Source organism: Nylanderia fulva, unplaced genomic scaffold (genome assembly GCF_048542155.1).
Source record: "Nylanderia fulva isolate GAGA-0341 unplaced genomic scaffold, ASM4854215v1 Scaffold89, whole genome shotgun sequence".
Taxonomy (NCBI): domain Eukaryota; kingdom Metazoa; phylum Arthropoda; class Insecta; order Hymenoptera; family Formicidae; genus Nylanderia; species Nylanderia fulva.
In genome coordinates this window covers 121,710-149,704 of record NW_028191015.1, presented here as the reverse complement: position 1 = coordinate 149,704, position 27,995 = coordinate 121,710, and the positions used below count along the sequence as shown (strand labels likewise).

Below are 27,995 nucleotides of genomic sequence, written 5' to 3'. Positions count from 1 at the left end.
ATTGAGAACACTTTCGATTCACCGACATACGTCCTTTTACCGACATTACCGACGATATACCGACATACGTTCTTTTACCGACGTTATCGACAATATACCGACATACGTTCTTTTACCGACATTACCGACTATATACCGACATACGTTCTTATACCTACATTTACCAACCATATACCGACGAACGTTCTTTTACCAACGGGTTATCGACACCTTACTGGCACCTTACCAGTGTTTTACTGAGCAATTACCGACGGTTTTGCCGACGACTACTAACTTCTCGATAACTGCCGGGTTCACCGAAGATCTACGAGCGAATGACGCATTATCAATTCGATTACGCAACAAGCACAAATGTGCCCACTCACCCTTAGAGACATAACCCCTTCTCCAGAAGTTAATCTTTTTGTACCGTTTGAACCCTTATTCTATTGCCAAGTTGGTGTCGGGTACATCCATTTTGAGACTAAGGCAGCCCTCTGCACTTCATGCTATTCCACCTTACCTAGAGTCTCGAAATTACTTTGGACAAGGATTCGGAAGCATACTCTAATCATAGGCGGAACACCTATCGGAATAAATTGCGGAGTCTGCAACTTCCGACTTACCCTCACGCGAATCGGTGATTTGTGCGAGCTTTGTCAGTTTACGTACGAAGATTACTTACGCAACCCCAACGACGTTTCGCATAGAGCAATCGACGAAGCTATCTTTATTACAGTAGAGTCACAGGTAGGTCCCACGCAATAATCCGATCACCTCAGTTCCAGCGCGAATATCCTCAGATCGCGGGTATCCCCGGGGAGAATCGCATAGATTCGCGTACCCGTAATAGCGATCGTGTCTCGTGAAATAAGCCGAGCTCTGCATTCAAATTCTCGCAGCCGCGACCCCACGAGACGTAACAGAATACATCCGCGAAGTATCAGCAGAAACCTGCAAGAAATTATACAACACCGGATCTATATTCCTGGGAAACAACGACCTCATCACGGACATCAAGGTGAATACCACCAACCACCGTAGCTTGACCCTCGCAGGAACCACCAGAACCGACGGAACATGCTTCGGAACTCAGTTCAGCGACCCGTTTGGCACTTGGGATAACGTGGTCGTTCAAGCATCTATAAAAATTACCACCCGAAGACTCGAGCTCCCCGTCAGACATAGCACCAATGAAGTAATATTACCCTCCGGTGCTCGATGTCCCGTAGCTAAAGGAGAATGCAACGACGCAGATGGCTCAACCACATATTGGACGGCGCTACCCAGCGATAACTGCCACTTCAATAGCTACGACGTTCTCTACCAAGGCCTAGCACACCGCCTCTCATCTAAGCCCACACAGAGGGAATCACCGATTATCTACACAGTCACCACGCAAGAAACCACCTTTGCTTTAGCACGAACCACGGAAATAAATGTGTGCGGCTACAGAATTTTGAGGACGGAACATCCCAAACTCTGCATACTCGAGACTCAACCTGGACATACGTTTAAGGGCCACTCCAGAGTCCCGATCGATAACCTCGATATATTTTCCTACGTAAATTCCAAATTCATTTACGTGGAAAAACACTTGAAAACACAATTGACACAATTGTATCAAGACATAATGGAACAAAAATGTGCTTTAGAGAGACAAATTCTACAAAACGCTCTCTCTCTCGCCAGCATCGCCCCGGACGAAATGGCGCATCGAATCATGAAGGCACCAGGCTACACCGCCATTACGGCAGGCGAAGTCCTCCATTTGATCAAATGCGTACCGGTGGAGTGCCGAGTACGACAAGCTGAAAGATGCTACAACGAACTCCCCGTCACCCACCAAAACAAATCCCTCTTCCTGTTGCCAAGATCAAGGATACTTACCAAAACAGGAATACCCAGGGATTGCCACGAACTACTTCCAGCGATGTATCAAGTACACAACATCTGGTATTGTTTAACTCTAAAGCCAGTGGAATCAATGGCGCCGCCGATGATTCAACCACTAACCAAACCACAATGGAGATACGTCAGTCCAGATTCACTCGCCTCAAGTGGCATCTATACCAGCGAAGACCTTGATCGTCTTCGCGACCACATTATGTTTCCCATGGAGAAACCCTCTATGCTCAATACAATTGCTAGAGGAGCAATGGGACAAGAAGTCCCCGCGGGAAGCTTCTCTATGCTAAACCTGTTGGACGAGAAAACCCTCGACCAGCTAGCAGAAAATACGGGAGCCCGCTTGTGGAAAGGATTCGTAAGTTTCGGATCAGCAAGCGCTGGAGGCCTCGGAATATTCGTCATCGTCCGTGTCGCCAAACTAATTATCGACACACTGATACATGGCTACGCACTCCATTCCGTATATGGATGGAGTTTGCACCTCCTGGGAGCCGTTTGGACCTCAGTAACAAACGTTCTACTGCACCTCGGAAAACCAGCGGACGAGAACCAGGACAACGGACGAGAGCTAACACCCCTAAATCCCCCTTCGACGACCGAAGTTTTTGCACCCCCGACAGAAAAAGTCCAAAGTGAAGTGCCTATAGACTACAAAAAACTACGCAATCTCCTCAACGAAGGAGTATAGACTCAGTGATAAGTTAACAAATTACACTTTGTAAATTCTACTACTAAGCTCGGAAAACATTGGAACATGGTCCAACATTTTCTTTTAAGGGGGGAGGTGTCACGTCCGGCTTCATTACTATGTCCGGGTATGTAAATTTTTTTCTATCTATAAGGAATAAATCCTAAAACTATCAAACATCATTTGAAAAGCGCGCCAAAGCCGGCCATGACGCTTAACTCCGCCTAGAAATTAAGCGTGGCGCTTCGTAGCGCCTAAGGGTCTCCCACCACGGTGAGAGCCCCTACTCCGGAGAGTTCCCCCTCTCCAGGCCGCCGCAGGCCCGAGCCGCCGAAACGAAGGACCTCAGAGCAGTCCCGAATTTCGGCAGTTCTCTGCGCGACACCGAACAGTATAGTCGCACTTCTAAATTCTAAGTCCAAATTCTAAATCCTAACTCTAATTCTAAAATTCTAACTCTAAGTATAATATTCTAACTCTAAATTCTAAGTCTAAATCTAAATTCTAATTCTAAGTTTTAGTCTAGAATTTTGTACTACTATACGAATAAATCAGTGTATTCATGTGTGAAAACTAGTGTTCAGTATTCTTCAAAACTTCCACTCCCGTGATAAAATACGATAGCGTTTAAATTTGTCATACGGCGTTTGAATTCAGAATAATTCAAACTGTGTTTGGAGCGGACCACCGCTCATCACAGTTAGAATTAACATTCTCAGCATTTGCCAAAATAAGGAATTGATAGTGAGGTCCGCCGCATATTAACCCTCCTTATTTGAGTAATCATTCAGAGGATGCATCAAATTCAATATGCCTAAGACGCGACGCGCGGGAAGGAAGAATCAATTACGAAAACTAAACCGACTCTATCGTGAATCAGCGACCGAAGAATATTCTCAATTCCTCGGAGTGGAGTATCAGGCCGATCCTGAATACGAAGACATTTTCAACATTAAAAATAATAACAACGACGAACTCCTACAGTGGAAGTGCATACCAATAATGTTCCAACCACGACGCCTGCCGCCGCCAAACATCCCAGTGAACGACCCTCGCCGCACGCACTACCTCCAAGTACGAGCCGACACGATCAAGAAAGTGCTACTAAAGGTAAGTGAAATTCATGTTAACCTAAGGAATCGCGCGTGTTAGCAAATTCAGAGACGCTTCTACCACGTGGAAGAGAATATTCTAGAAAAATCTCCGACGCATTTTTCCTCTTTTCCATCGTCACTGCGGAAGCTATAAAAAAAAGGGGTCAGGCTATAAAACTAGGGTCGCCCATTACACGCGGTGCAACTCTCGAACTTCTAACACGGAAAAACGCAAATAATTCAATCTCTTAAAAATCTTCGTGGCTCAAGAAATAACTTCGTAAAATCCGTACAACAAAATAGTCACTTAAACAATAATCAATTGGGAACACTCTTGATTTATTGACAATATACCGACACACGTTCTTTTACCGACATTACCGACATTATACCGACATACGTTCTTTTACCGACGTTACCGACAATATACCGACGTACGTTCTTTTACCGACATCTTACCGACGTTCATTACCAACGATTACCGACCACTTACCTACGGTTTCTACTAACGTTCGTTACCGACATCTGCCGACGTTGTATCGACGCCACATCGACTCACTTTATCGACATTTATCGACTTCCCGACAACGTCCGGTCTCATCAACCATCTACGAGCATATAACTAACGTGGCAGGTATAGATGTGCCCAATCCCCTTTAGAGATGTAACCCCTCTTCCAGGAGTTAATCTCCCAATACCCTTCGAGCCTCCGTATTACTGTCAAGTCGGTATCGGGTACATTCATTGTGAAACTAAAGCCGCTCTTTGTCTTTCATGCTTCGCCACGTTACCTCGAACTTCTAAATTGTTCTGGACACGGATCCGGAAACATAGCCTTACCATAGGTGGATTACTAGTTGGGATAGTTTGCGGAACTTGTAGCAACCGCCTCACCCTTTCACGAGCGGGTGACCTATGCAAACTTTGCGAGTCTATATACGGGGACTACTCGCGCAACCCAGATAGCGTTCCGGCGAGGATAGAAGACGGGACCACAATCATAACTGTGGAATTACAGATAGGCTCCACGTCGTAATTGCTACCTTAAGGGTAATACGTTCTCCCCCCTCCCTCCGCATCGTGCAACCTTTGTCGGAAAACCCTTCGTCGTGGGTATCCCCGGAAAAATTTCCGTAATACGACGTTGTCTCGCGCAATAGTTCGAGTACGTGTAACGCGAATCATACACTCGCGAATAGCACGCCGCGACTGCGAACGGGACGAAACAAATGTTAATATAACATGTTATTATGTTTCGTGTAAAATTTTGTATGTTGTAAAAAGACTGTTGTTCCGCGCTAAATATTATACAATGTACATCAACTGTTACGATGTAAGTATCTGTGTACTTATGCGTCACAGTGTATTTTGACGGCGACTCTGTCGATGTACCTTTTGCACGTCAGATATCGGCAGATTGCCGTGCGTCAGCCGTTCTTAATGCGAAGTGTAAAATATTTATAATTAATAAACGAAGTCTCGAACGCAATTTTGTCATTCTTGATTTTTGTCTTATTTTATGATGTAGAATCACTCCTTACATTTTGGCCCACCTGTTGCCGAACACCCTGTATATATATATATACATTTCTATCATATATATATTTCTTTATAAATATTTTTTACGCATACATACAAACTGTTGTGCCTCGAGTGAGACACAGAAGGGAGTTGTCGGATTGGGAAGTGGACTTCCGAATCGTCGGGGTTTCTCCGTAGATTATAGTCTTGTTAGATGTAGAATTTCTTTTCTTTATTTAATATATATTGGTATACAAACTTAACAAGACTCGGCGTGTAGTTATTTCTAAATCTCTGGTAACTTCGTTTTTCTTTTCCACTCGTTTGACGCGACTGTAGATTTATCCGAACGTTAGTTAACGACTCGTCTGATTGCGAGTCGGGAGTTATCCTCGATGTGACTCGGTTGGTTGGTCTAATTGAACTCGCTCTCTGTTCACTCCCGAGTTTTTATGTGAACTTGGTTTTTCGATATTTTGTTTGAAAGGGGTGCCTGGCGACAGGCACCCGATTGGTGCAAAGCTTTTGCTTACGCGGCTAGATTTTGAGCGCAAAGCTGTTCGAAAAATGAAGCTCTTAGCTTGCGTCTTTGCGATTTCCGGCCCGCTGCTGTATCAGCGGCCTCCACGCGGAAAGTGTAGTTGATCTATATTTTATATCCGCTAAACTTATAATTATAGCCTTTCGGGCTATAACATCCCTCCCCCGTTGAAAAAGAAAAACGGAAGTACGAGGTTTTTTGTTATACCTTTGGTTTTAACAATATTTGATTATGTTTATATCTTATTCTACGTACAATTATAGTTCCCCCGATACATAGTAGGTTTTATAATAGTTTCTTAAAATCTAGTACTTTGACTCCTTTTCAGTATTGATCTCGGTATTTCGAAATATGTACGTCGCGAGGACGAAACAGACAATTAGGTAAGTTCTAATTTTCAATAAATAATTTTAATCTGTTTGTGTGCATGCGTATCGCTTTTCTTTCTTTCTTTACTGTATAATTCACGCTTGAATTTTTCTCTATTATTGTGTACGGTCCTACCCATAATGCGTCTAATTTCTTGGATCGTCTGCGTCGAAGTGTCTCATCGTATGCGAGTACCTTGTCGCCTATTTTAAATTTGGTTTCTTCCGCGGATTTATCAAAGTATTCTTTTGATTTTATTTTTTCTTCTTTAATATTTTCTTTCGCAAGTTGGTTCGATGCACGTATTTTTTCCTTTAGTTCTTGTAGATAGTCATCGTAGCTATACGTCAGTTTAGGCGGTTTCGTTAGTGCTGTCGGTAGTTCGACTTGTCGTCCGTATATTAATTCAAAGGGGGTATATCCCGTAGCTGTATGAGGAGTGGTATTATATGTGAACATTGCGTATGGCACCCATTTATCCCAGTCGGTTTGGTCAGCCTTTATATATTCTCGCAAATATTCGGCTAATGTGTGGTGCGATCTTTCTAATGCTCCATTACTCTCGGGATGATACGCGGTTGTTTGTATCTTTTTTATTCTTAATAATTTGCATATATTTTTAAATACTTCGCTTATAAAATTTGTGTTTTGGTCTGTTAAAATTTTCTCGGGAATGCCGTGTTCAAAAATTATTTTCGTAACAAATTCTTTTGCGACGGTATTTGCTTTTTGATTTGCGATCGGTATCGCTTTATTGAGTTTTGTCAGGCTATCCTGGAATGTTAACAAGTATGTTGTGTGCCTCGGGAGAGACACTTAAGGGTCGCGCCAAATTGGGATGGGAATCCGGGGCGTCAGGACTTGTCGGGTGTTTGTAGAGAAATGCACTACACTTTTTGTATTAAAATTCTTTATTCAACTTCAACCACTTGGTCTTTATTTTATTTCACTATCAATACACTGAAGCTTTACGAGTGTGCGGCACTGACTTTATATTACTCCGCGTATCGCGCACAACTGCGAGTCGATGCTAAGTGCGCGCGCGGTTAGCGAGATCGTGGTTAGAGCGATTATTTGTGTCTGCGACTGAGCGAGCTGTCGCGTCTCTACTCTCTTTTTATATCGTTGTTTTTTGGAGTTTTCCCGATCGGAAGGGGTGCCTGGCAACAGGTTTCCCCGGTCGAGAATCTAGGTGCAAGCGAAGCAGATTCAAAGTCCTTCTGCTTTGCTTGCACGTTGACCAATTTCTGTTCCGCGTATATCTCGCATTGTATGCGTTTTTAACGCGGTCATTATCTGTCGTAATTCTGATTTCGCGTATACCTCGCATCGTATGCGCTTTTTAACGCGGTCATTATCTGTCGTAATTCTGATTCCGCGTATACCTCGCATCGTATGCGTTTTTTAACGCGGTCAGTGTCTGTCGTAATTGCGGATGCAATACGAGTACCCATTTCTTAATATTAGTTAACTTTTAATAGTTATATCTATTGTATATCTTGGGGGGATATAACAAGTATTTGTTTCCGTTAGTGGTAACTGTTAAAGGTCCGAGAATATCTAATGCACATTTTTCAAATGGTTTATTCGGAGTATCTGTGATCACGAGGGGTTTTATTCGGCGCGATAACTTATTTTTTTTTGGCAGGATTTGCCTTTTCTTCTTTGTCTTCTTCTAATCTGAAGATTGTATTTCTTTTCTCCCCGTTGATATCTCGGGTCACTTGTTGGCTTAGCGCGTCGGTATTCGCGTTTGCTCGTCTGGTCTTGTGTATAATTTCATAATCATATTCCTCGAGTTTCAATCTCCAGCGGATTAATCTAGCTCCGAGATCAGTTACATTGAACAATCATATCAAAGGTTTATGATCGGTAATTATTTTAAACTTTGTGCCGTAAATGTATGGTCGAAAATGTTTAACAGCCCATACAATTGCCAATAGTTCCTTTTCCGTAGTATTATAATTTTGTTCCGCGCAAGATAATACTCGGCTGGCGTATGCGATAGGTCTATCCTTGCCTACTGTTCCTTGTGATAGTACGGCTCCGATTGCATAGTCTGAGGCATCGGTAGTCACGTTGAATTCTTTATTGAAGTCCGGATACTTTAGCACTGGCGCTGTCATTAATTTTTCCTTTAATTTTTCAAACGCGATTTGTTGTTCATTTTTCCATTCAAACGTTTTCGTTTTCTTTGTTAATTTTGTTAACGGGTTTGCGATTTGCGAAAAATTTTCTATAATGCGATAAATTTTCGATAATAACCTGCTAGTCCGATAAACGACTGTACGTCTTTTATTTTCCGCGGTGTCGGGAAATTTTTTACCGCCTCTAACTTCGACGGATCTGGCAGTATACCGTTTTCGGAAATAATATGTCCAAGGTATATCACTTCTTTTCGTAAAAATTTGCATTTGTCAGGCTGTAGTTTGAGACTGTGTTTCCGTAGGCGTTGTAATACTTTCGCGAGTCTTCTGTTGTGATTCTTTAAACTGGATCCGTATAAACAATGTCGTCGAAATAAACGAAACATCGGAGCCCTTGTATCCCGGTTAGCACCGAGTTCATGAGTCGTTGGAAAGTCGCAGGCGCGTTTTTAAGTCCAAACGGCATTTTATTAAACTCGTAGTGTCCGTAGGGAGTCGAGAAGGCTGTCTTATTTTTGTCGCGCTCGGCCATCGGTATCTGGTGATATCCAGATGCGAGGTCGAGCGTCGTAAAATACTTTGCGTTTCCCAGCTGATCCAAAATATCGGTAATATTTGGCAGTGGAAATGAATCACCTATAGTTAATTCATTTAACTTCCGGAAATCGACTACTACTCTTAATCGCGGTTTGCCTGTTGCGTCAGCCTTTTTTGGCACTACTAATAACGGTGCATTCCACTGGTTAATGCTTGTACTAATAGTTCCGTCTTTTAGCATTTCTTGTACTTGCTTGTTCACTTCTAATTTATGTTTCTCGGGAAGGCGATACGGTCTCACATTGACGGATGAGGTATCGGCGCGCGTGCTTATCTCGTGTTTTAGTGTTGCTGTGCATGACAGTGGTTCTCCGCTTAAATAAAACACGTCGCTATATTCTTCGCATATTTTCTATATCGCTTTCCTTTTTTCTTTATTTAAATGTTCTGTGCGTAATAATTGTCAGATTCGTTCGTCACGCGTTAGTAGATTCGGAGTCTTGTCTGCAGGGCCGGATTAACGTAATGGCCAACTCGGTTTTCGCCGGGGGCCTCAAGTTTGTTGAAATATTTTCCAAAAAAAAAGAAAAAAAACCATTTAACAGCAAATTAGCAAATGAAAACTTTTTTTAATTTGTGAAAATTCTCGTAGCGTTCGGTACTTGACGCTCAGTGATGCCGACAGCGTCGAGCCGTCGAGCCGCCGAGCGCCGCCGAGTCGCCGAGCGCCGCTGAGTCGCCGAGCGCCGAGCCGCTGAGCGCCGAGCCGCTGAGCACCGAACTACGATTTTCATTTCTTGTATGCGCCCCCACCACGCGCTCCGGCAGCAGGCAGCTAGCGTAGCGTCCCTAATCCGAAATCACTGATAGCTGATAGCGGCGGCAGCGGCGCGCGGCGCTTCGACTCTATTCGACAAGTCGGCAATAGACTCTATTCGTCCGCTACTACTTCTTGCGCTCGCTAGAGAAATGTAACTCTAGATCAAGGAACAGCTTCGTTTATTTTCTAAGAGATAATTTAGTTTTTTAGCGCTCAGGGTTAATGAAACTTTTAAGTTTTGATTGAGAATAAAGTAATTTATTTCAAACGCTTGTAATAAGAAATACTAAAAAAAGAGAAGCCAGGAAATTAATTAGTGTCTTTTTTGTTGCTTTGTGTCTTTCTATTTCCTTGTCTTTTGCTATTTTTTACGGCACATTTATAGCAAAATGAAACGAAATTTTGAAAGTGGAGCTCATAAAAGAAAAAAGTTAAAAAAGAAGAATTATTCATTAAAAATCTGAAAAATATAAATTCGTATTTTCAAACAACAAATACTAGCACTGAAAATAGTACAGATGTCACTACTCTGTCTGTTAATTTAGATCCCTCTGTGTCTAATTCTTCTTTCATTTTACCTGTCGATCAAAATAATAATACTGAAACTGTCATTTCTTATTCTGACAATGACAACGGATCTAAAAAACAGAGTACAGATCCACCATTAGAACCACGTTTAGGAAATCGGTCCATCTACATCTAATACTCTCAACTATATTGAATCAAATTATACTGATGATCGGATAAATGATAATGAACAAAGTGCTATTTCTCATATTTCTGATAGTCAATTAGATAAACCAAGTTCAGATTCATCTTTATGGGAGCTTTTTCGAGGAAGTCGAAACGCATTACAGGAATACTGGATTAAAAATGGATTTACAAAATGCCAAAATTTCGATATACATGCGGATTATAAAACGTCAGTTCGAAACTATAAAAGTATTGAAAGAAACAAAAAAATCAATTAACCCAGAAAATTACAAAATTCCTATTTTTACCGGGAACTTCAAAATGGAGAAAAGGTTAAACGCGAGTGGGTTTTATATTTGCCGTCTCAAGGCAAAATTTTTTGCTTTCCTTGTAAATTGTTCAATGAGTCGGATACTTCATTTACAACTGGCTTTAATGATTGGAAACATGGATTAAAATCCATTTCAGATCATGAAAATAGCTTTGAGCATAGAAAAAATTTATATACTTATATTAGGCGCACAAAAGTAGTCGGAAGAATAGATACTGAACTACAACTTCAATTTAACGAAGAACGTAATTACTGGATCGAAGTATTTCGAAGAATAGTTGCTGTAATAAAATTTCTAGCATCTAAAGGTTTGCCTTTTAGAGGTAGCAATGAAATTTTCGGTTCTAACAAAAATGGTAATTACTTAGGAATGTTAGAACTAATAAGCAAATTTGATCTTATTAATACAGCCCATCCGTTTTTGCGCGAACATATAAAAAAGTTTGGAAATAATGGACGAGGAAAAACTTTTTTTCTTTCCTCAACAATATGTGAAGAATTAATCAAGATTATGGGGAAAAAGTATTTATGGGAATTATAGCCGAGATACGACAAGCGAAATATTATTCTATTTCAATAGATTCAACGCCTGATGTAAGTCATGTAGATCAGTTGACTTTCATTATCCGATATTGTAAAAACGGTAAATCAGTTGAACGATTTTTAAAGTTTATACTGATTTATGGGCACGACGCAGAGAATCTGTGTGAAGTTGTTATCAAGTTTCTAAATGAAAATGATATATCCATTTCAAATTGCCGAGGCCAGTCGTATGATAATGCCGCAAATATGGCTGGACGATATAATGGATTGCAGGCCAAAATTCATGACATTAATTCTTTAGCATTTTTTATTCCCTGTAGTGCACATTCTCTAAATCTTGTTGGCGTTCAGGCCGCAGAATCAACAGAAGAGATTTGTAAATATTTTGATTTCGTTAAAAACCTATAATATATACTTTCTTTTCTGCGTCAACGCACCGATGGGCTGTATTAATAAGAGCATTGTAACGGTTTACCTTTCCCGACGCCGCGGATCGGCTCGCCGGTTCCAGGATTCGGGAGGAAGGGGGAGATTCAGACTCGCTTATTCCTTATTAACAATGCTTTGGTTTATTCAAAAAGAAACAAATAAACAAAATGTTTGTTGGCATAAAGCCTAAATAGAGAAACTTATTGACTACTCGGTATAAACAATGTTTGTTGGCATAAAGCCTTAAATAGAGAAACTTATTGACTACTCGGTATAAACAAAATGTTTGTTGGCATAAAGCCTTAAATAGAGAAACTTATTGACTACCCGGTATAAACAAAATGCGGAGGCGTGTAGCCTGTAGCGGTGTCCGGAAAAAATTTACAAATTACCCGGTATAACTTAGAGATATGGTGTACGGAGGCGTATAGCTTATAGCAGGAAGAAACCGGAAACCGGGAAACCCGGCGTAATGACGAGAAACCCGTCACCCGGTGTATAGCAGGAAGAGACCGGAAACCGGGAAACCCGGCGTAACAACGAGAAACCCGTTGCCCGGCGTGTAGCAGGAAGAGACCGGAAACCGGGAAACCCGGCGTAACAACGAGAAACCCGTTGCCCGGCGTGTAGCAGGAAGAGACCGGAAACCGGGAAACCCGGCGTAACAACGAGAAACCCGTTGCCCGGCGTGTAGCAGGAAGAGACCGGAAACCGGGAAACCCGGCGTAATGACGAGAAACGCGTCACCCGGTGTATAGCAGGAAGAGACCGGAAACCGGGAAACCCGGCGTAACAACGAGAAACCCGTTGCCCGGCGTGTAGCAGGAAGAGACCGGAAACCGAGAAACCCGTTGCCCGATACTAAAGGTAGGAGGCCAGAAACCGGGAAACCCGGCGTAACAACGAGAAGCCCGTTGCCTGGCTAGGAGGTCCGGAACAGGACTGGTATCGGCTCATCCGTCGAGCCGGCTTATATACCCTGCCGGTGGTTCCCCCACTCTGCATCGAGGCTGTGGTGGGGGTAACGCCGGCGTCGTAGTGGGGCGCCTCTGGGGGTTGTAGTGGGGCGCCCCTGGAGTAGGGTGACCCGTGTATCGCTTATGTTTTTGCGTTTAGGGGCGCCTTAGGCGCCATAGCCTCAAGTGGCGGGCGGGTGATCGGCCCGCAAGGCGTTAGTAACGGCCACGCCGTTACAGCATTAGCTACTTTAGGTCCAAGACAAAAAGTAGTTAAAAATTTGTGTGATACGGGCTGGTCAGCTCGTGCTAATGCTGTTTTCGCATTAAATAATGGATATAAATCTATCAAAACAGCTTTAGAAACACTCATTACTGCTGAAAATGAATCCAAAGAAACTAAAACCCGAGCTACTAGTTTGAAGAAAAATATGAAAAGATTGGAAACGGTTTTTCTATGTATTTTTTGGAACGATGTATTAATGAGACTTAATAAAACGAATAAGATGTTACAGAAAACAACGTTGACCTTGTCTGTTGCTGTCAAAATGTTGAAATCTTTGACGTTACATATTAGCGAAAAGAGAAATAAATTTGATTGGTACGAAAAGCGGGGGATGCTGGAGCGTTGGCCGAACTCCGACGGGTTAGCGCCCTCATTTGAGAGGAATTAAAATTGTCGATAATTATCGACAATTTTAATTCCGCTATTATAAAAAGTAATATATATATGTCAAAAAGCCATTTTAGTGTGTTCAACATATTGAAATCAAACAACATAATATATTTTTACTGTCAAATCATCTCGCACACGCATCTAAGCGTGTCAATGACAGTAAAACATACATATATAAATGTGTCTCTTTATGACATAGTTGAACACAATTTCAATATTGCTCTTTTATATATTTTGATGATATATGCATATTTTCATGTATTTTTCAAAGGAAATATACAGTGTACCATATATATATATACAAGGTGGTTCAAAAATCCGGTAACGATCAATTATGTCCAAAAAATAGTGGTCTTATGAATAAAATATAAAAATTGCAGGATTCAACCCGGGAAAAATTTTTTATATATAATAATATCTAAATAATTATATAATTATACATAATTATATGTGAAATATGTTTATTTTATATATAATTAAATTTATTTATATATGAATTATGAAGTTCATGTATAATCTCATGTCAAGTTATATATGAAACATATATATTTATATATGTGAATACTTATTTATTATATATACAATATATATATATATATATATATATATATATTTATGTAAGTATATGTATATAAAAAGCTCTTTTATCTAATTATATATAGACATCTTTCATATTTTTGCAATTATATGTGTATAATTTTATATATTTCTATATAATTTTATATTGTTATATATAAAAATTGTTTCTAGGAAAAATAAGATATTTTATGGTGATCTTGACTTTGACGTAGGGATCAAATTTAGAGGTCATTTCAAGATCAACTTTTATTATACAAAACCCTCTATTTTTATTAGATATTCTTGTAGCTTATCTCGAAAATTTTCCAAAACACTAATAAAATATATTTTTATGTACTTATTGAGTTATAAAGGTTTGAAGTGAACAATTCTTTTATAAAATTGACAATATCTTGTAAAACATTCAATTTTCATTATACATTTATACTTTTTATGCACGGAATAATGAGACCAATCAATAGGTGCAAAGAAAACACAGTTGCAAAAGACGTATGTAATTTTCAAGAAGCAATTGCCCAGCAAACATTATAATTGCTATATAACACGTAAATAACGTGCATGTAACATGTAACATACACGTTAGTTGTAATTTCCCATTTATGGATTCTATTATTTATTGTAATTATAGATAGGATAGTGACTTAGCGAAAGATTATCTTTCGGCATCCTACAATATCGATGCTATCTGGGATGTAATTACAATATATAAATAACATATGTCATATTACAAATGTTACATCTATGAGTGAGAAATTACCGTATATGTTACATGTAACATGCACTTTATATAGTATTATATACATGTAACATAGCAGTTATATTTTGTGTTTGCTGGGTGCATTTTCTTTACACCAAATTGGTCTCATTATTTATGTGCATAAAAATAAAAAGTATGATAACGTAAAACTGAATATTTTACAAAGATATAATTTTATGTCAAACAATTGCTTCAAATCTTTATAATTCAAAAAGTACTTCATGAAAAAATGTTTTATTATAATGCTTTGGGAAGCTGTCGAGATAAGCTACAAGAATATCTAATATAAAATAAAGGATTTTAAAAAGTTGACCTATAAATGATCTCAAAATTTGACACCTAGGTAAAAGTCAACACCTTTAGTATTTTTTTCATAAGACCACTATTTTCGGAGATAATTGGCCATTGTCAGATTTTTGAATCACCATGTACATATTATATATATGTTTATGCATGAATATATGCATCTATATACATGTATATATAATATATGTATATATTTCTTACATATATAAATGCATGCATAAATGCATACATATACATATACAAATACATATACACATACATGTATACACATACGTGTATGATATAAGCATACGTGTATGGTACGTATATTGATATTACCTGTAATTTTCTATAAATTACAATGTATGCAGTACGCACAATTCGCTTTTCTCCTCTTATCAATAATTGAGAAAATAGCAAATATATTCAAATAACCAGCTGTATATTTTTATATAATATAACAGAATATTATATACAAAACATTTTTATGCATTTATAGAATAAAATGGGCCCCTCCATCGCCCATTCCCGTGAGAACGCAACCATAATATATGGTATGTATTTTTGTCGTCTCTCCGATTTTTGCAAATGAGACATTTGTATTAGACACTTTTTTGCAACAATATTTATTAGAATTACACATTTCTAGTATAATGATAAATTTTCATTAGTTAGAAAAAGATGACAGTTTATTTTCTGCTATAATTTTTAAGAAATGTTGTCTCATACGTTTAACATCAGCAGAATATGTCTCATTACAAGGATTTCCTCCTAAAGCTATAGTTGTAGCAAATGCGGCAGCAAAGATTCCACAACATATACAATCAGGTTGTGTTTGAACGTTTTCAAATATTATATTATTTTTATTTATTTGTGGATAACGGCGATAAATGTAATTTTTTTCTTTAGCCTTTAATGTTTCGTATGTACAGCCAGATAGACTGTCGTACACTCAAAGCTTGGTGCCGTCAAAAGAAATACATCGCCAGTGATTACTGCAATTTCCTCCAATAATTTGTAAGTTTTTGTCGTTACAACTTGCTTCAATTATATGAGAATATTCAAATATTGCACATTGTCACGTCCGGCCGTATAAATTTTTTTCGTTTACTCCAAGTTCCTTAAACGCTATTTGAAAAGCGCGCCAAAGCCGGCCATGACGCTTAACTCCGCCTAGAAACTAAGCGTGGCGCTTCGTAGCGCCTAAGGATCTCCCACCACGGTGAGAGCCCCTACTCCGGAGAGTTCCCCCTCTCCAGGCCGCCGCAGGCCCGAGCCGCCGAAACGAAGGACCTCAGAGCAGTCCCGAATTTCGGCAGTTCTCTGCGCGACACCGAACAGTATAGTCGCACTTCTAAATTCTAAGTCCAAATTCTAAATCCTAACTCTAATTCTAAAATTCTAACTCTAAGTATAATATTCTAACTCTAAATTCTAAGTCTAAATCTAAATTCTAATTCTAAGTTTTAGTCTCGAATTTTGTACTACTATACGAATAAATCAGTGTATTCATGTGTGAAAACTAGTGTTCAGTATTCTTCAAAACTTCCACTCCCGTGATAAAATACGATAGCGTTTAAATTTGTCATACGGCGTTTGAATTCAGAATAATTCAAACTGTGTTTAGAGCGGACCACCGCTCATCACAGTCAGAATTAACATTCTCAGCATTTGCCAAAATAAGGAATTGATAGTGAGGTCCGCCGCATATCAACCCTCCTTATTTGAGTAATCATTCAGAGAATGCATCAAATTCAATATGCCTAAGACGCGACGCGCGGGAAGGAAGAATCAATTACGAAAACTAAACCGACTCTATCGTGAATCAGCGACCGAGGAATATTCTCAATTCCTCGGAGTGGAATATCAGGCCGATCCTGAATACGAGAACATTTTTAACATTAAAAATAATAACAACGACGAACTCTTACCGTAGAGGTGCATACCAATAACTTTCCGACCACGACGCCTGCCGCCGCCCAACATCCCAGTGAACGACCCTCGCCGCACGCACTACCTCCAAGTACGAGCCGACACGATCAAGAAAGTGCTACTAAAGGTAAGTGAAATTCACGTTAACCTAAGGAATCGCGCGTGTTAGCAAATTCAGAGACGCTTCTACCACGTGGAAGAGAACATTCTAGAAAAATCTCCGACGCATTTTTCCTCTTTTCCATCGTCACTGCGGAAGCTATAAAAAAAAGGGTCAGGCTATAAAACTAGGGTCGACCACCACACACGGTGCAACCCTCGGAATTCTAACACGGAAAAATGCAAATAGTTCAATCTCTTAAAAATCTTTGTGTCTCAAGAAATAACTTCGTAAATCCGTACAACAAAGTAGTCATTTAAACAATAATCAATTGAGAACACTCTCGATTTACCGACGTTACCGACAATATACCGACATACGTTCTTTTACCAACATTACCGACGATATACCGACATACGTTCTTTTACCGACGTTATCGACAATATACCGACATACGTTCTTTTACCGACGTTACCGACGATATACCGACATACGTTCTTTTACCAACGTTATCGACAATATACCGACATACGTTCTTTTACCGACATTACCGACTATATACCGGCATACGTTCTTATACCGACATTTACCAACCATATACCGACGAACGTTCTTTTACCAACGGGTTATCGACACCTTACTGGCACCTTACCAGTGTTTTACTGAGCAATTACCGACGGTTTTGCCGACGACTACTAACTTCTCGATAACTGCCGGGTTCACCAAAGATCTACGAGCGAATGACGCATTATCAATTCGATTACGCAACAAGCACAAATGTGCCCACTCACCCTTAGAGGCATAACCTCTCCTCCAGAAGTTAATCTCTTTGTACCGTTTGAACCCTTATTCTATTGCCAAGTTGGTGTCGGGTACATCCATTTTGAGACTAAGGCAGCCCTCTGCACTTCATGCTATTCCACCTTACCTAGAGTCTCGAAATTACTTTGGACAAGGATTCGGAAGCATACTCTAATCATAGGCGGAACACCTATCGGAATAAATTGCGGAGTCTGCAACTTCCGACTTACCCTCACGCGAATCGGTGATTTGTCCGAGCTTTGTCAGTTTACGTACAAAGATTACTTACGCAACCCCAACGACGTTTCGCATAGAGCAATCGACGAAGCTATCTTTATTACAGTAGAGTCACAGGTAGGTCCCACGCAATAATCCGATCACCTCAGTTCCAGCGCGAATAACCTCAGATCGCGGGTATCCCCGGGGAGAATCGCATAGATTCGCGTACCCGTAATAGCGATCGTGTCTCGTGGAAAAAGCCGAGCTCTGCATTCAAATTCTCGCAGCCGCGACCCCACGAGACGTAACAACACTTTGTGTCTCAAAACAAGAATTCTCTCTTATGACGCGCAAAAATCGATCCAATGATTTGTCATTTATTTGACTATCTAAAGGTAATACATTTTCCTTTACTGAATCAAAAGGAGCAATCCAATTATCAAAAAATTCTTTTTGCTTTGCCATATCGCATTTTGTTAGTTCTGTATTATTTGAGTAACTAACTACGATGCAATCATCTTGTTCTGCATTCAAAGCAGTTGCTTCCATTGATGAAATATTTGATTCGATACATTTCTTTTTTTTGGCAATATTTTTATCTTCTACATTACACTGTGGAAGACTCGTTTGTTTTCTTTTTTTAGCTACTTCTTGTTAAGCTTCTATTATATAGCTTGGATTTCTAATTGGCATATGTCGATTATGTCGACTGTCCAAGATTTCCGGAAGCATGCAATTGTAATAGAAACGTGTTAAAAAGGGCAGCATTTGATTACTCCAAAATACAGTGTCCCTATTAACACGTACTATTTTCAAGCTTTTTGGCGTCCACACAGCGAAAATACAATAATCTCGCTGCGTTACATTTAACTGGCCTTGAATTTGATAGAAAAATCGGTAATTTTGATTCATTTTATGATTTTTCTTATCAAAGATGCCTTTCAAATAGGGCAATATTTTTATGGCCTCTTCTGCTGTTAAATGCTCAGCTGATAAAGGACATTTTATTTCTACCAGACCATCTTCATCTATGAGTCCGTCTGGAGAAGCACCCAAACACGGATTTTTAATATCAATAAATAATCCGCAAATTTTTATCTCCTTTTTTAATGTTACGGCCAATTCTTTTCTCGCAATTTTTCCATTTCGCGACCATATTTTATAGCCGCAGTATCAATAGAGGGAGGAAATAAAATGTTTTCTACGGTTGCGGCGCAAGACGTCGGTCTCATGCGACATACAATTCCAAATAATTTTGTAGAAGTTGTTCAAAAACCTGGGGTAGAAGATCAGGTTTTTGTGATTGCGGACCGTAATGACAATCTGTTCCTGGCTTTCTTTTACATTTTTGTCGTCCATCAATTTTCCGAGATTTTCTAATTCTTGCAACTTTAATTTGTCGTCGCTTTTCCAGAATCTCGACAGTAGGACGAACATTTTTATCCATGCTTTTATGCATTTCCGTAAGACCTTGTTTCGAATTATATTGCAAAACTGCCCCCGCAACTTTAGCATTGTAAGAGCCTCGGTTACTAAAATTAATGCGCTTACCAGCAATTTCTTTGCAGATTATCGAATTGAACGACTCTACAGGATTGTTGGTGTATTTGTACAATAAACCGTCGGAATAAGCGCTTAAATATATGATAGCCTTCTCTACTCTTTGGTAAAGATCGTGTAATTTGAGAAACGGTACATAATTTTTCTTCGCTTCATCAAGGTCACATATACGACCGCGTTCCTTACATCGTTTATGTTTACCAAATATATGACTAGGAATGTTTAATATATTTTTTTGTAATTCTCTAGCTTTATCATAGTGAGGTTGCTCTTGTTTATTTCGTAAATCAATTGCTTCTATCACTTCTGTTCGTATATTCATAATGTTGTTCTTTACAACATTTCGTAGCTGGACAAAACCGCGCTTTCTATGCATTTTTGGCTGAGTTGTCCCTGCTACCGCCTGCAGCTTTTTGCATAGATTGCGAAGCAAATGATTGGTGCATTCTATTTTTTTCACGGTCACCATTTGTTCCCGATATGGTCTGCTATCAATGATGGCCTGATAGACGCTGTTATCGCCATCGGCAATAACTGTTCTAAAAATTAATCCATGCATTTCCAGGCTACTTTTAAAGCCTTCTGCAATGGCGTCGCTCTCCATACTTGTGGAGCTTGCGTTACGATCGAAATTTCTATAGCATTTATGGTTTTTTGGTTCGATTCCGTTTCGTTCCGCTACATCGCATATCGTGCAATATTTATTGCGGATACCGATAAAAAGAACTTTTTTCGTGTGGTAACCAATTAAAATGCCAACACCGGAAAGAGAATCGTAGGCGTGGCCGTACAATCTTTTACTCCTACTACCATCTATTTCTATCATCAGCTATTACAGTTATGTACGGAATATCGTTTATAACATCGTTCCTTTCGAGAGCCAGTTGCTTTTCAGTTTGGCCAGCCATTTTTATATTTTCCATGGTTGTTTTCTCAAACTCGTCTACTAACATATCTCAATTTTGAATATAACTTTTATCGGACATACATTGAATATTCATAGCTGCACACAGCTCTTCCAATTGGGCATAGCCAATTCCCACTGTAATAGTTCCTATTGCAGCAGCCATATCAATGCTTAATATTTTCGGATCTTTGGGTTCTAACCAGAATTCGGCTTCAGTATTGCACATTTGGCATTTGAAAGTAAAATGCGTCTTAAACTTTTCGGTTTTAGTTTTTATGGGTTTCCAATCTTTAAATTGGCTCTCTATTCCTTTCATATGATTATTGAATAATCTCTGAAGTTCTTTCCATACATGAGAAAAGTCGACAATGCGACGGCCTTTAGGCAAGCTTTCCTGGATACCATTTATATCCAGAGGCCCAGTCTCGATAACAAAATAATCATCTTCGCAAAGTTCGATATCTTCATTACAAATATCTGTTTCAGAAATTGACTCCAGGCATTGCACTTTTTGAGTACTAACTTTAGAATCTATTATATCGAAATCCAATTCCACCGATTTTTGAAAATCGATGGATTCATTGCTAGTATTCTTATATGTGCTATTTCTAGAGTCATTTTTCTCTTGGCCTTCGGTTTTAGTTTTTATGAGTTTCCAATCTTTAAATTGGCACTCTATTTCTTTCATATAATTATTGAATGAACTTTGAAGTTCATTCCACATATGAGAAAAGTCGACAATGCGATGCCCTTGAGGCATGCTTTCCTGGATATTATTTATATCCAGAGGGCTATTCTCGAACAAAATGATTGTTATCTTCGCAAAGTTCGACATTTTTACTACACGTACCTGTATTTGAATTTGACTCCAGGCATTGCATCGCAGGTACTAACGATTGGATACTAACTTTTGAATCCATTGTATCAGATAGCAATTCCGCCGATTTCTGATTATCGATGGATTCATTGTTAGTATCCTTAAATGTGCTATACCTGGAGTCATTTTCCTCTTGTCTCTCTTTCTTCAGCATCCGTCGCCTGCAAAAAAAATAATGTTAAAATATTGTTAAAAAAATTAAATGTATCAGTTATTATATAATTATCAAAAGATTTTGGAAAAATAAATGCAGTCTCTTGTTTATAAATCTATATCTTATTCGAACTATATTATATTATACAATAAAGTTTCAATATAAATGTTTTATTTTTATACTAAGCAGAGGATATATAAACCGTATCTGATGTAAAATATCTTTTTTTAATAACCAGAACGCACATGCAATTCGTTCTGGGAGAAGATATTTTTAAAGCAACTAACAGACAAATAAATCGTCTCTGATATAAAATATCTTCTTTTAATAACCAGAACGCACATGCAATTCGTTCTGGGAGAAGATATTTTTAAAGTAACTAACAGACGAATAAATCGTCTCTGATATAAAATATCTTTTTTTAATAACCAGAACGCACATGCAATTCGTTCTGGGAGAAGATATTTTTAAAGCAACTAACAGACGAATAAATCGTCTCTGATATAAAATATCTTTTTTTAATAACCAGAACGCACATGCAATTCGTTCTGAGAGAAGATATTTTTAAAGCAACTAACAGACGAATAAATCGTCTCTGATATAAAATATCTTAACCAGAACGCACATGCAATTCGTTCTGGAAGAAGATATTTTTAAAGCAACTAACAGACGAATAAATCGTCTCTGATATAAAATATCTTTTTTTAATAACCAGAACGCACATGCAATTTGTTCTGGGAGAAGATATTTTTAAAGCAACTAACAGACAAATAAATCGTCTCTGATATAAAATATCTTTTTTTAATAACCAGAACGCACATGCAAATCGTTCTGGGAGAAGATATTTTTCTTTTTTTTGTTACTACTGCAACTTTATAACTATTAGTATTACTATTGTACTATTGTAACTACTACTTATTATTACTATAATATTTCTACTACTAACAACTATTTAAAATAAGCAAGAGACTGCTTTATATTTCATAAATTGTTACTTTAGATGTTGCGGATGAGAGAGAGAGAGAGAGAGAGAGAGAGAAAGAAAGAGAGAGAGAGTGTGTATGTGTGTGAGTGCATGTGTTACGTCCCGTTCGCAGTCGCGGCGTGCTATTCGCGAGTGTATGATTCGCGTTACACGTACTCGAACTATTGCGCAAGACAACGTCGTATTACGGAAATTTTTCCGGGGATACATACGACGAAGGGTTTTCCGACAAAGGTTGCACGATGCGGAGGGAGGGGGGAGAACGTATTACCCTTAAGGTAGCAATTACGACGTGGAGCCTATCTGTAATTCCACAGTTATGATTGTGGTCCCGTCTTCTATCCTCGCCGGAACGCTATCTGGGTTGCGCGAGTAGTCCCCGTATATAGACTCGCAAAGTTCGCATAGGTCACCCGCTCGTGAAAGGGTGAGGCGGTTGCTACAAGTTCCGCAAACTATCCCAACTAGTAATCCACCTATGGTTAGGCTATTTTTCCGGATCCGTGTCCAGAACAATTTAGAAGTTCGAGGTAACGTGGCGAAGCATGAAAGACAAAGAGCGGCTTTAGTTTCACAATGAATGTACCCGATACCGACTTGACAGTAATACGGAGGCTCGAGGGGTATTGGGAGATTAACTCCTGAAAGAGGGGTTACACCTCTAAAGGGGATTGGGCACATCTATACCTGCCACGTTAGTTATATGCTCGTAGATGGTTGATGAGACCGGACGTTGTCGGGAAGTCGATAAATGTCGATAAAGTGAGTCGATGTGGCGTCGATACAACGTCGGCAGATGTCGGTAACGAACGTCGGTAGAAACCGTAGGTAAGTGGTCGGTAATCGTTGGTAATGAACGTCGGTAAGATGTCGGTAAAAGAACGTACGTCGGTATATTGTCGGTAACGTCGGTAAAAGAACGTATGTCGGTATAATGTCGGTAATGTCGGTAAAAGAACGTGTGTCGGTATATTGTCGGTAAATCAAGAGTGTTCCCAATTGATTATTGTTTAAGTGACTATTTTGTTGTACGGATTTTACGAAGTTATTTCTTGAGCCACGAAGATTTTGAAGAGATTGAATTATTTGCGTTTTTCCGTGTTAGAAGTTCGAGAGTTGCACCGCGTGTAATGGGCGACCCTAGTTTTATAGCCTGACCCCTTTTTTTATAGCTTCCGCAGTGACGATGGAAAAGAGGAAAAATGCGTCGGAGATTTTTCTAGAATATTCTCTTCCACGTGGTAGAAGCGTCTCTGAATTTGCTAACACGCGCGATTCCTTAGGTTAACATGAATTTCACTTACCTTTAGTAGCACTTTCTTGATCGTGTCGGCTCGTACTTGGAGGTAGTGCGTGCGGCGAGGGTCGTTCACTGGGATGTTTGGCGGCGGCAGGCGTCGTGGTTGGAACGTTATTGGTATGCACTTCCACTGTAGGAGTTTGTCGTTGTTATTATTTTTAATGTTGAAAATGTCCTCGTATTCAGGATCGGCCTGATACTCCACTCCGAGGAATTGAGAATATTCCTCGGTCGCTGATTCACGATAGAGTCGGTTTAGTTTTCGTAATTGATTCTTCCTTCCCGCGCGTCGCGTCTTAGGCATATTGAATTTGATGCATCCTCTGAATGATTACTCAAATAAGGAGGGTTGATATGCGGCGGACCTCACTATCAATTCCTTATTTTGGCAAATGCTGAGAATGTTAATTCTAACTGTGATGAGCGGTGGTCCGCTCCAAACACAGTTTGAATTATTCTGAATTCAAACGCCGTATGACAAATTTAAACGCTATCGTATTTTATCACGGGAGTGGAAGTTTTGAAGAATACTGAACACTAGTTTTCACACATGAATACACTGATTTATTCGTATAGTAGTACAAAATTCGAGACTAAAACTTAGAATTAGAATTTAGATTTAGACTTAGAATTTAGAGTTAGAATATTATACTTAGAGTTAGAATTTTAGAATTAGAGTTAGGACTTAGAATTTGGACTTAGAATTTAGAAGTGCGACTATACTGTTCGGTGTCGCGCAGAGAACTGCCGAAATTCGGGACTGCTCTGAGGTCCTTCGTATCGGCGGCTCGGGCCTGCGGCGGCCTGGAGAGGGGGAACTCTCCGGAGTAGGGGCTCTCACCGTGGTGGGAGACCCTTAGGCGCTACGAAGCGCCACGCTTAATTTCTAGGCGGAGTTAAGCGTCATGGCCGGCTTTGGCGCGCTTTTCAAATGATGTTTGATTATTTTTAGGATTTATTCCTTATAGATAGAAAAAAATTTACATACCCGGACATAGTAATGAAGCCGGACGTGACACATGTACGCATGCAGTGTGGAAAAGTGATATTTTTCAATATCAAATTCGGCGCGTCAATTTGCGCTAATCGCAAGGCACAAATCGCGCTGCGCGCGTTTCGCGCGCCAAACGCCTTCGGCTGTCGCCAGCCCGTTTACGCGGGCTGGCCAAACAAAAACAGAAAAGGGAAAACAGTTTTGTCCTCCGACACTCTAGAGGATTCCACATCATTACATTGCAAAATTACAAGTTCGGTAATTTTACATTGGAATCTTCTCGAAGGTCGGCAGGATAAAGCTGTTTTCCCGCGCGTCCTATTCTCACTCGCTTTGTCGCAGCTCGCACGCACAGACCGAGAGTTTCTTTGTTACGTTTTTCACAAAGTTCCGTGGTATCGCACTTCTCGCGAATACTTTATTCCTTGTCGATTGCACTTTTTGCAATCCGTGTATTCTTTTTATCACGCCACCTGCCCGACTCTCATTTCTAGTAGATAGTGAAAAATACAGTGCCGTTCTCATTAACCTTGTCTCCCTTCTTTTTTTGGTGTCGTTGTGCTGTGCTCCTTAGGTAATATCAATATTCACTCGCACACCGGTTCGCACTCCGCGTTGTCGCGAATTCGCACATTTTTTAGTCCTTCGAGCCGGATCTTGTAACGTCCAGACAAATTTCAAAATTTCAATCTTTTTCAAAAATTAATTCTTTAACATATTAGTCATGACAATCGCTAACCTACATGAAAGACCGGTATTAACAAATATTTAGTCTCATAAGTTAAAAACATGATTTCTGCCCGCCCCTCACCCCCCCTCATTGCCCCTGAGTTAGAACGCCCATAGTATACCTACTATTAGAAATTCGTTCCTGATGCAAGTTACCTATCAATTTACATATAACTACGAAATGTAAATGTAAATTGATAAATTTTACCAACATATCATTATTATTAAACTCTAACTATAAAAAAAAACAATAGAAGTTACAATTAAGCTTTTCTACCATTTACATGCAAATATGAATATAAATTAAAGCAAATAAGATTATTTTAATCTATAACAAAATTTACGAAGTAATGCATTTTATTTTAAATTGCAAAAAGAATCGACATATTCTAAAGAATAATACCTAAAATATATAGATATCGTTCGTAAAGTAGTAATTAGGTATGAAACCCGCTTTATTATGTGAACTTGGCTTTACCCTCAAGAAACATCTAAAAGATTCTAGAAGGTTCTAGAAAGACGGTTGAGAACCGTTACATTCCAGAAGCATGATGCAAAGCATGATGCAACGCTGAAACACGTTGCAACCTGCAAGGCCCGTTGCAAGCCGCGTAGCGGTGAGTCACCAAAGAAGCACCGCTATCGCTACCAAGAAGAAGATAAGTTGGAGCGCATAGCCAACAAAGGCATACCGCTATCGCTACCAAGAATAGGATAAGGAAAGTCGGAGCGCCCGGCGATGAGTCATCAAAGGAACGCCGCTATCGCTACTAAGAAGCCATCTCTCCGGGACTTAACCGTCGCAATCTCTACCAGGAACAGATTGTCTCCGGTACTTCCCCGGCATACCTCTCTTGCCATTGGCTAAACCGCATCGCCCGATGGGAGGAGCGAGCCACATTTTACGGTATATAAACCCTGCACCCGGCACGGAACGGCAGTGTGATCCGCCGAAAGTTGTTCCAGTCAATCAGTTCTAATCCAGCAATCAACCAGCTATTACTACGGAGTTCCTGAAGACAACGAGACATAGCCGCCATTTTGGTGAGGCATAGCCACCATTTCGGACCGAGGTACCGAGGCTCCTCAGATCTTCAGACTCAGAGGGAAGAACACAGTAGCGAAGTGTACCATAGCAAGGCACATTAGACATTGTCTAACCTTGTGAGTATTTAAGCCAGTTCACATATCCCTAAATAGTAAAGCGCGACGGGCACTCATTATATTTAATCATTATATTTAATTATCCAATATTAACTCAATCTTACATTACATTTCAAACTCTGAATTTTGAACATAGACATAAGCCATATATTACTCTGCGCTTCCGATATTATTTCAATCTACGATTTGCATCTGCACACGTCTGCGTTATAATCGTCGATTTATTCAATATTCTATCCAATACTATTCAATACTATTTAATCAATTTCGCATACTTATTTGATTTATTATAATAAATATACTTATGTATTTTATTGTATTACTGCTTACTTATATATGTATGTAACCCTGTATCCTACCACATATTAGCGAATTGAATGCCGCTAATTCTTCTGTACACATTAGAAACTATATCCTGTCAGAAGGTACATTCGCAAGTCATCTCTGAGGTACACGTTTAGTAAAGTGAACGTCGCATTAGCCTATTAAGACAAGGACCAGAGAACCCGGCCTAGCCGGATGAACACCTATCTCTCTATCGCTTTTACGCTTTTATTACCTTGCATTTTCCAATAGTTGCGAATAATTTACAAAACCGAATGACAGAGGTCTTGATAATTACTGAGAATCATTACTTCAATATTTAAGACCTAAATCTTTGACGCTTGAAAGTGCAAGTATTAATATTCTTGATATAGATATTAATACACGTACTAAGATTCCTTTCCTATTCCACATTATTATCAATTCTCTTTCAGTATCGTTTAATTACAGTTATAATTGACACAACGCTTAATTAATTAACAGGTGAAGGGCATTCTCGTACAGATTAACCTTTCATCTCGTCTCTAACTCTTTAACACGTAAATCACGACTTAAACGTGAGTCACACTCAATTACCTTTGATTATTTAACTATCTCAGTTCTATAAAACATATTATTCATATAAATTTATTTAACCATTAGATGGTCTCTCCCTTTCGAAGGAAGAATCAAATTGATCGTGACGAGCAACGTCTCCATAGACTACGCGAACGTAGAACAAGAAGACCCTTGAATTTTAACATCCAAATTTATCCAACGCGAATAATCGTACGATCCCCTTCTCCAGACGTATACTCGCCAATTAACAATATCCCCCCTTACATTGATTATTCTCATCCGCAATTTCCGGAGCCTTCACCGTTAAAATCAAACACGTTAATAACGAACCCTAATCATCAATTCTTACCCGATCCTGAATATTATATCCCGGATCAAAACCAACCAATTACATCGCCAGAGTACGATCCCATTTTACAATTTAACAACGAACAAACCTTTCACATTCTCAACGAGGACACTGCCAGTCTCACTCACGACGTCAATAACGTCATCCCTGAGGAAGCGCAAGATAACTTCACTTCTTTCATAACTT

At 39.4% G+C, this 27,995-nt stretch overlaps 1 pseudogene; it reads right to left on the bottom strand.

Moving 5' to 3' along the window:
- Window positions 1-8,590: 8,590 nt before the first annotated feature.
- Window positions 8,591-26,454, bottom strand: LOC146719712 (uncharacterized; annotated as a pseudogene).
- Between the last annotated feature and the right edge of the window lie 1,541 nt (window positions 26,455-27,995).